Source organism: Rhipicephalus sanguineus, chromosome 1, assembly GCF_013339695.2.
Source record: "Rhipicephalus sanguineus isolate Rsan-2018 chromosome 1, BIME_Rsan_1.4, whole genome shotgun sequence".
Taxonomy (NCBI): domain Eukaryota; kingdom Metazoa; phylum Arthropoda; class Arachnida; order Ixodida; family Ixodidae; genus Rhipicephalus; species Rhipicephalus sanguineus.
In genome coordinates, this window is record NC_051176.1 from 21,867,056 (window position 1) to 21,875,281 (window position 8,226).

The 8,226-nt window shown below is 45.3% G+C and overlaps 1 long non-coding RNA gene across 1 annotated transcript; it reads left to right on the forward strand.

Moving 5' to 3' along the window:
* The first annotated feature begins 1,527 nt into the window (after positions 1–1,527).
* On the forward strand, positions 1,528–4,234 carry LOC125756976 (uncharacterized). Its single transcript, XR_007414965.1, has 3 exons — positions 1,528–1,598; positions 3,624–3,685; positions 4,054–4,234. It is a non-coding gene; the product is annotated as an uncharacterized LOC125756976 (long non-coding RNA).
* Positions 4,235–8,226: the final 3,992 nt, after the last annotated feature.

Here is an 8,226-nt window from a genome sequence, read left to right on the forward strand (position 1 = left end):
TGCCTTATTAGAAGTAGCTGAGATACGACTATCCCAGTGAATGTTATCAGTTATAATGAGACCTAGATATCTGAACTCATTGACATGATTTAATGATTTACGATCAACTGTATATGTATATAAAAGAAGATTTTTCTTGTTGCTTACGGTCATTACAGCGCATCTGTCGTAATTCACAGCCATCTGCCACCTGCCGTATATATAGAAGTAAGCATTTCCTTATTTTTAAAAAGCATGAGTCGATCGCATATGAAAATATGAACAGATATGATCACGTGACACTGCGAACACTCGCTCAGGGGCCCGTGTTGCCCATTTGTCCAGTAGAAATTAACGGAGGAGAGTGGGGATTCCCCGCACGGCGTCGCGAAGGATTTTGGGGGGCGGAGAAGAATTGGAACTGTGGACAATGGGTGATGTACAGAAAAAAAATGTTCGTTATTGTTGTGATAAAAATTAGGGACTGTTCTTATGCATGGTGCACTTACATATATGTCCAAAACAGAGTGTTGTTGGTTGCAAAGATACGCGGACAAGCGTTTTTCCAACCTCAAACTACTGTCTCTATCTCTTCTCGCTGTTGCAACGCTGGTCAGAAGCAGTCGACAAGCAAAGTTCGATTGGGCGCAACGTGGCGTACATCGTCCTCCCCCCCCCCCCCCCTCGCAATGTCGTCTCCACGCGACTCTCTTCCGTTCTCCACGGCGTCAACTCCTCTCTCCCTTCGCTCCTTCCTTGTCCTATTCACCTACTCTGTGTGTGTCGCCTATCACACCCTACCCATTTCCTCCTCCCATCATAATCCCTACCTCTTTCTATCCACGGGAGAGGGCAGTAACTTGAAACAAAAAAGCGTTTCTCTTGAGTAAGGACTCGGAGATGACCGTCGTCTGGGATGCGAGTTTGAAAACTGCCCATTTCTAACTTCTTTCATTTCCCCAAAACAAAATGTATATTTTATATAACAAAATAGAACAGCCATAACACATTTACAACATGCACACACACACACGGGTGTAAGAAAAGCCATAAATACACTTTTTTTATGTACAGTAACACGACACTACTGCCACCTATGCAGTTATCTTAGTGCAAGCAAGCAGTTGCAACAGGTCTTGTAGTTGTTTGACGAGCGCGCGGTGCGCGCGGTTTGTGTGTGTGTGTGTGTGTGTGTGTGTGTGTGTGTGTGTGTGTGTGTGTGTGTGTGTGTGTGTGTGTGTGTGTGTGTGTGTGTGTGTGTGTCATGCTGTGTTCTACAATGCTTCGTTACCACGTTTATTGATTATGCACGTCGGTTACGTGATTCAATATCAAGTGTACCTTCCAAGACGATCTAGGTCCTAGTGTCGTGACTGACGGCGAGTGCGGACGTACAGCAGCCTTTTGACAAGACGGTCGCCGAGTGTACGGTACATTGTGGACTGTAAAGCTGAAGAGTGCACAGTGGATGCCTGATTTTGGTAAGTCCTAGAATGTTTATGAATTACACAGCTAGGTTACTTCATTACATGACGTCTTTTACGCAGTAACCGAGTGTGATCGTCTGGGCGGTGTGTTCACTCTGCGGGGATGATGGCCAGAGGAAGGATGATACACAGGTATGTTTTACGCTATGCTCAATGCTTTCAGTGCACTTTATACGGTTGTACGAAGCATTCACCGTGTGCGTTCACTACCTACAACTGCAACGAGTGGATTAAGGCGCGTTGCTTTGCGCGATACTGCGCTTCTGTAACGCAAGCGTTTCTTGTCATGACGCTCTTCTTCCTTAGCTGTTTTTCGATTCCAAGAATGCCTGTCGCTCGGCCCGCCCGCTTCTCTACCCGGGCGCTGGGTGACCTTGGGGGGGGGGGGGGGGGAGTGATTCTTAATAATAAAAAGCAGGAAGTGAAGAAAAATGAGAGCGCTTGCGCGATGTATGTGTCGCAGGGAGGGCTACACTCGCGTTGCCCTTTTGGGCGCAGGGGACCGGAGGGGGGAGGTGAGGTAGGAGGGGAGGACTGAGAGCGTGGCTCTTTCCCGGAAAGGGGACGGGGCCGCGACCGAGGAGAGAGAGAAAGTGGCCCGTTCTTGGCATTCCGCCGCTCAGAAGCGATCGTAAAGCGAAGGAAGAATAATTTGCTAGATTTTTTGTAGCCCAGTTGTGATTTTGTAAATAAACTTCTTAGCGTCGTCGAAAGTTATTGAAATCGACTACAGCTGTATACTGCACGAGATCATCGCCTGAAGCTACTTGTACGATGGCTTATCACTTCGGAAATAGAACTGCTTTAAACATAACGTTCATCGTCTAGCCTTCTCATGATGCAGGTACAAATGAAGTAACTCTTCAGGAAACGCAGTAATTGGCATGTAGTACGCGGGGAGGAAGATATAAAAACACGCTGCGGCTGCACATGCGCGCGCGGTGCTCTGCAGTGGCGTGTGTTTGTGGCTTTGTCCGCGACTACCGCATCGCGCTTGTTTTTGTTAGAAGTTAGTTGCACTATGGTTAGGATTTTAATCTGACTGTGCAAGGTCGTTGCTACGAGAAACGAACTTCCGTTGGGTGAACCCACTTGAAGATAATATAAGTCACTGAATTACGTTATATTCTGGTACTTACACCATGTGTACATTAATTTGAAGTAGCACAAGATGTCTATCATTATCATTTCTAGACAAAATATGCCAGTTATTTGCGTTTGGCAAGGTGCTTTTGTTGCGATATTTGTGTTTGAGAAAAATGATGTGAAATATTTGTCCCGTCGTTATAGTTGTTTCCTGAAGCATACTGGTTTATATTAACAGAAGTTGCTTTAATGGTTAAGCAGCACTGTTCCAAGAGCTTTTTATCCACTGTGCTGGGTTGGCAAAAGCACACCTCAATTATGTGCTTATATAAAGTTCATGTTTCTTTTGTGGGCTTTTTTTAAAGCAGCATCAAACCGAAAAAGTGCTCTTATTTGCAGGTTGTGTGACTAAGATGTAACATTCATTGTGCGAGTGCTACTTTAATTAAAAAAATATCAAGGGAAACAAATCTGATTTGTCATATGCAATTATTTGTGCAGAAGTTTACAGAAGCCTGGCAAACGTGTTTAGCGGTTTTTTGGGTGGCTTGCAGCAGTACAAATTCAAATCGATACTCCAAGCGTTGATTGGCTTTAAAACGGCTAGAATTATTTTTCTGAATGGCCCAAATTCATGATATACAATATGTAAAGCTCGGCATTATGGAGTGTGCACATGGGCTACGTATACTCTTATTTTATCAATTTGTGCATTTCATATTGTGTAGCAGAGATTATGTAATTTTCGTCATTTAAATTACCTATACGGCAATATGCGTTCTCTAACCCCATAGTGTTTACTAAGTACATAAGTTTCTGAAAGTTCGGCTTGCAATGGCACCATTATAGTTGACTGCCATGAGTCGTTGCTCCGGTTATACCTGTTCTTATAGCGCAATCTGAGTCCATCATTCAAGGCCATTGTTGGTATATAAACATAGACTTGCCTGAATACATTGTATGTATTGCGCGTGTGCTGTAAGGTCTGTGTGGTGCGCCAACTCATGAATGTTTTCTGGTATCCTTTACATATGTATCCGGTGATCTCACCTGTTCGTGGAACTGAAGCAGACGACAGCTTGCAGAAGATGGGAGCGTTCTACCTGTGAGCCTGGTCGAGACTATATTTTATGGTAGGCATTTGTTTCAATCTTTACAAAAAGCTTGGACATGTTGCACCTGCTCATGAACGTATTGCACCTTTTTTGAGCGAATTCCAAGATCAAAGAAACAAGACCAAGATTTAACTCCATTAATGTATGCTTGATGCTGGGCGTGGCCTTCTGTGTTGTTTTCCTGTTTTCTAACAGGATTTGCTGAATGTTTCGATTGGAAATGCGATATAAGATGCAATTTTGACTAACTCTAACTTAACAAAAGTGTTTTATGTCAGCTAGCGGCACCGGGCCTTGGCAGCACATCTAAGCGCTCTAAGGTGCATGATATGTAGGATAAAGTTTTCTTTGCAACTCTTATATTTTTACTACAATCTTTTGTTCAGGGTACACATGCATGGATACACATACATGGATTCCCTACAAGGACCCTGCGCATCAAAAGCAATCTATCGTCAATGTTAAGTAGGGAGATCAAATGAAAGGAAGATATGGCAGGTGTACACCATATTTTCTTTCATTTAACCTCTGCATGTTTCCCAGTCAATAAATATTTTTATTCATTTTCTTTTGTTGAGAAATGTCTTTGTACAATACAAGTGTGTAGAAGGTGCATGCATGCAATTTTGTATGGTGCTTGGCTGCGTGTGTATCAACCAGCAAACACATGGTTCAGATGTGTCCTTATGAGCGACTTTCTTGTGAGTATGATATATCCTGTGTGCAGTGACCCTCGGCGAAGCTTGTGCTTCGTGGCCAATGACATTGATAACATTCCTGAAACAGAACTATTACAGTGCATGACAACATTTATGTTATGTCCGGATGATAGTACGGATAGAACATAAATGTTGTCATGCACTGTAATAGTTGTGTTTCAGGAATGTTATCAATGCCATTGGCCACGAAGCACAAGCTTGGCCGAGGGTCACTGCAAACAGGATATTTCGTACTCACAAGAAAGTCGCTCATAAGGACACATCAGAATGACGGTGGCCAATATGTTTTTGAATGACATTACAAGTACATTAAAAAATCCTGAAGGAATACATTAGAGAATCAAATCAGTGTTGATGTCAAAAGTCGTTTCATGCTCACTAGACTATCACTTGTTAGTACACATCAGAATGACGATGGCCAATGCTCACTAAACTATCACATGTTAGTACGCATCAGAATGACTGGCCAATATGTTTTTGAATGACATTTCAAGTACATTACAAAATCCTAAAGGGACACATTAGAGCGTCAAATGACTGATAAGTCAGAAGTCATTCGACTTTCTTTTTGAACTCGTCTCGCATTTCCATAAGGGTGCCCTCACGTGTTTTGGTGTTTCGCACTTTCATGCGTTCTCTGAATTATCGTGGCGAGAATTTGATCTTTGCGGTGCGCGGAATTGTGAGGTGCGTTTTATCTTTGGTGAACGTGTTGCATACGGTGTCCAACGGGCAACTGGACGACGCGGCTTACGCTTAACGCCCAACGCTTTCCTCTTTACCCGCGTAAACGACGTGCTGTGCAAGGATGCAATAGCAACATGCGTACGCCTGGCGACCCACGTCTTCTAGGTAAGACACCGAGGCAACTGTTCGGAGTACTGTTCTCGCTGGATTTTTGTGAATCAGTTTTCCTGCTGCCCGGTTTCCTGTGAACACGCAGTGCCTACTATTATTCCTGTTATCGGAGAGCAGATCGCTGTTATCTATCGCGCTACAGTTGGCATGCCTGTGTACAGTCAACCACAAAAGTTTACGGACCACGCGAGCGCGTGCAAAACTGGCTGTCTGCGCCACCTACCGTCGGCCGCAACGCTGACCCGGAAATAGGTCTTGTTGGTATTCAATGGCATATCAACTTTCAACTGGCACGCAGCGCATCGTTAGGTCGCTGTTTTCGCGCAAAGCGCTTACCTGCAGTGTGACCGTCACATTTCTACTTGGATAGCTGAATCAAAGCTATCTCGTCGTGCCTATAACGGTGTGCCGTTGGGTAGACATCACTTCTGTGAAAAAGACTGCGATTGATAACCGTCATACTGACTGCTTGCGAAACATAAGTACGTAGCCACGGCTCCTGAAGAGCGCGTCGCGTTAAAAAGTGAAGGAAAATATGTTTGCTGAATGAAAAAATAGTGAGGCCATCGATTAAGGGAGGGATGTGTCTTCGGCGTAGCGTTGTTATCGGTTGATGTTCACGTAGCCGAAGTGTCGCGAAGAGCCTCTTGGCCACGCGCTCGCGTGGTCAGTAAAATTTTCTGGTTGACTGTAAGGTACACGTAAGGCTAACTTATCGGAACATGAAGCAAAACCTAGTGCACGTAGTGTCCACGAACTTTTTTACTTATTACCACACTGTTGCTCATTGTGTACAATGTAATAAAATTATGTTATTGTGGCCATTGGATAAAGCTGAAATGTCATAATTTTGGCGTGACTAGGCGTCATTTCTTTTTGTTGGAACTGAAGCACACAAGCAATTCGCTCATTAAGGCGCCTGCGCATGTGCGAAGCAAATGAGCACCGCTGAAATCATAAGAGGTACGCTGCTGCTTACTTCAATCCCGCTGTGAAAAATGCTACGAGCGTAGAATAAAAGCTCCAAGGATAAAGTCTGCTAGTAAAACCAAGGCGAATTAAACGGCGGTACATATAAACACCGCTGTTTAGTCATGAGTCGATGTTACATTAGCTAGCGTTGGCTTCAAGTGCACTCACAAAGTACTCACCGATACCATTAGCGCGAGTCCTTAACGATCAGGGGCCTAAGAAAACAATTTGAGGTAAAATATTGCTCTGGTGCCGACAAAATGACGTCACTTTTTAGCGGTTATTGCGTCACATCCGCATTATTTTTCGTTACGCCGGAAGTGTTTCCTCCTCACACAGACGACGCTAAGCCCCATGAGCAGCTACTGAGCGGTCATTTTCTGAACGTATGGTCTTCTATGGAAGCTTAGCCGTTAGTATGCTAGAGGTTGAATGCGTGGTGGCCTAGCGGCTAAACGCATCGAGCCACGCACTTTAAAAAAAAGTCAAAAGGGGGTCACTGCACCCTGACTCTCATCGGGTATCGATTTGACCACTTTTGGAAGGTAGAAGCAGAAAAAGAGAGTAAGCATTTCTGAAGCAATCACTAGACTCTCGTGAAGCGCGTTTCAATTGGCTTCCGTGATGAAGGCGCCGTGGTGGCGCCATGGCTCACTGACGGAGCCCGGCTGGCGCGACACCTCCGCCTCCTCTCTCAGTATGATCGGTCTTTTGGAATGCGTTGTATTGGCTGCGTGGGTTGCGTCAGTTGCCTGTCTTGTAGTTTTGTGTTCAAGCGAACATGCGCATCTTCGGTGGCCGTAACGCCAGGCTCCGTGCTCGAAGTAACGCTTGGAGGGCGGAATATTCATGGAGATGCGGACACGGACAACGTGCGCCTGTTAACAGTGAGTGCACTGCTTACGGAGGTACTAATTATACAGCTTCTAATTATGCTACTAATTATGCAGCAGCTCCGCGGACGTACGCTGCCAGCCATTTCATACAGCAGCCTGCGTCCGCGGGGCTCTTGCGGATGCCAAACTAAAACTGTCAGTTAACCTGTTGCCACCGTTATGCGCATTGCTGTACAAGTTGCCATAAAATGCGCCATGCAAACAATTATCGAAGGTCATTGTTTTTTCATCGCACTTAGCGTCTGCACTGCTGAAGGTGCAAGATATCGTTTTGAGACGCGCTTTAGTCTACTTCATAATGACATTTCCATAGACATTGAGTGTCCAGCATGCTTACGCGCCTGGGAGCGCAAAAAACAAATACACGCGTATTTGCGAAGTGGATGATGATGAGTGGGCGAAGCTCTGGGGATCGTTCGGTTACCGTGAATCTCCCGTCTGTCGTTTTTGCCGTTTTGCCGCCGCTTCCCGCGTCCTTGCCTCCGGAGTAGTAGCTTGTCGTCGGCGTTCCCGTTGAGCCGCCGCATGCCGTGCCTTACGTTCGTTTTCATCCATGGCGGAATGAGAATGTGTGGTCTCGAACGCGCTTGCACACGCATTTACACCGCAGCGTCCTCTTGTATATTTAAAGTGACATAAAGAGTCGATGACAAAGGTGTATTACATTGTTTTGCAAAATTACAATTGTTGTTCGTCTATTGTAAATTATTTTTAGATTCACGCGCACACATATGTCTCGACTACGGAAACGGTTTTCTAACCACCATCACAGCGGACAGTGAGCGTCGACGACAAAGCTAGATCGTAAGGTCTATAATTTCTGCGTTGAAATCGCCGACTAGTATAAAGGGCGTGTGCTTCTAGGTGTTTGATATTGTTCCGCCACTATTATGATACGCCCTTGTGCACCGCAGTGCCTCTAGCGGACTCCATACAAAACTGGGACACACCGCGGCCTCGCCGGACACGGGACATGCCTCGACCCTAAGGTGCTTCGCCCCTAAAAAAATCTGTGTATAGAACACGCACTATATATAATGGTTTGGGAGCTATGAGCGGTGATTCCAGCATATGACATGTCTCATCTCAACGTAGATGGCGTCCGTGCGCGCTG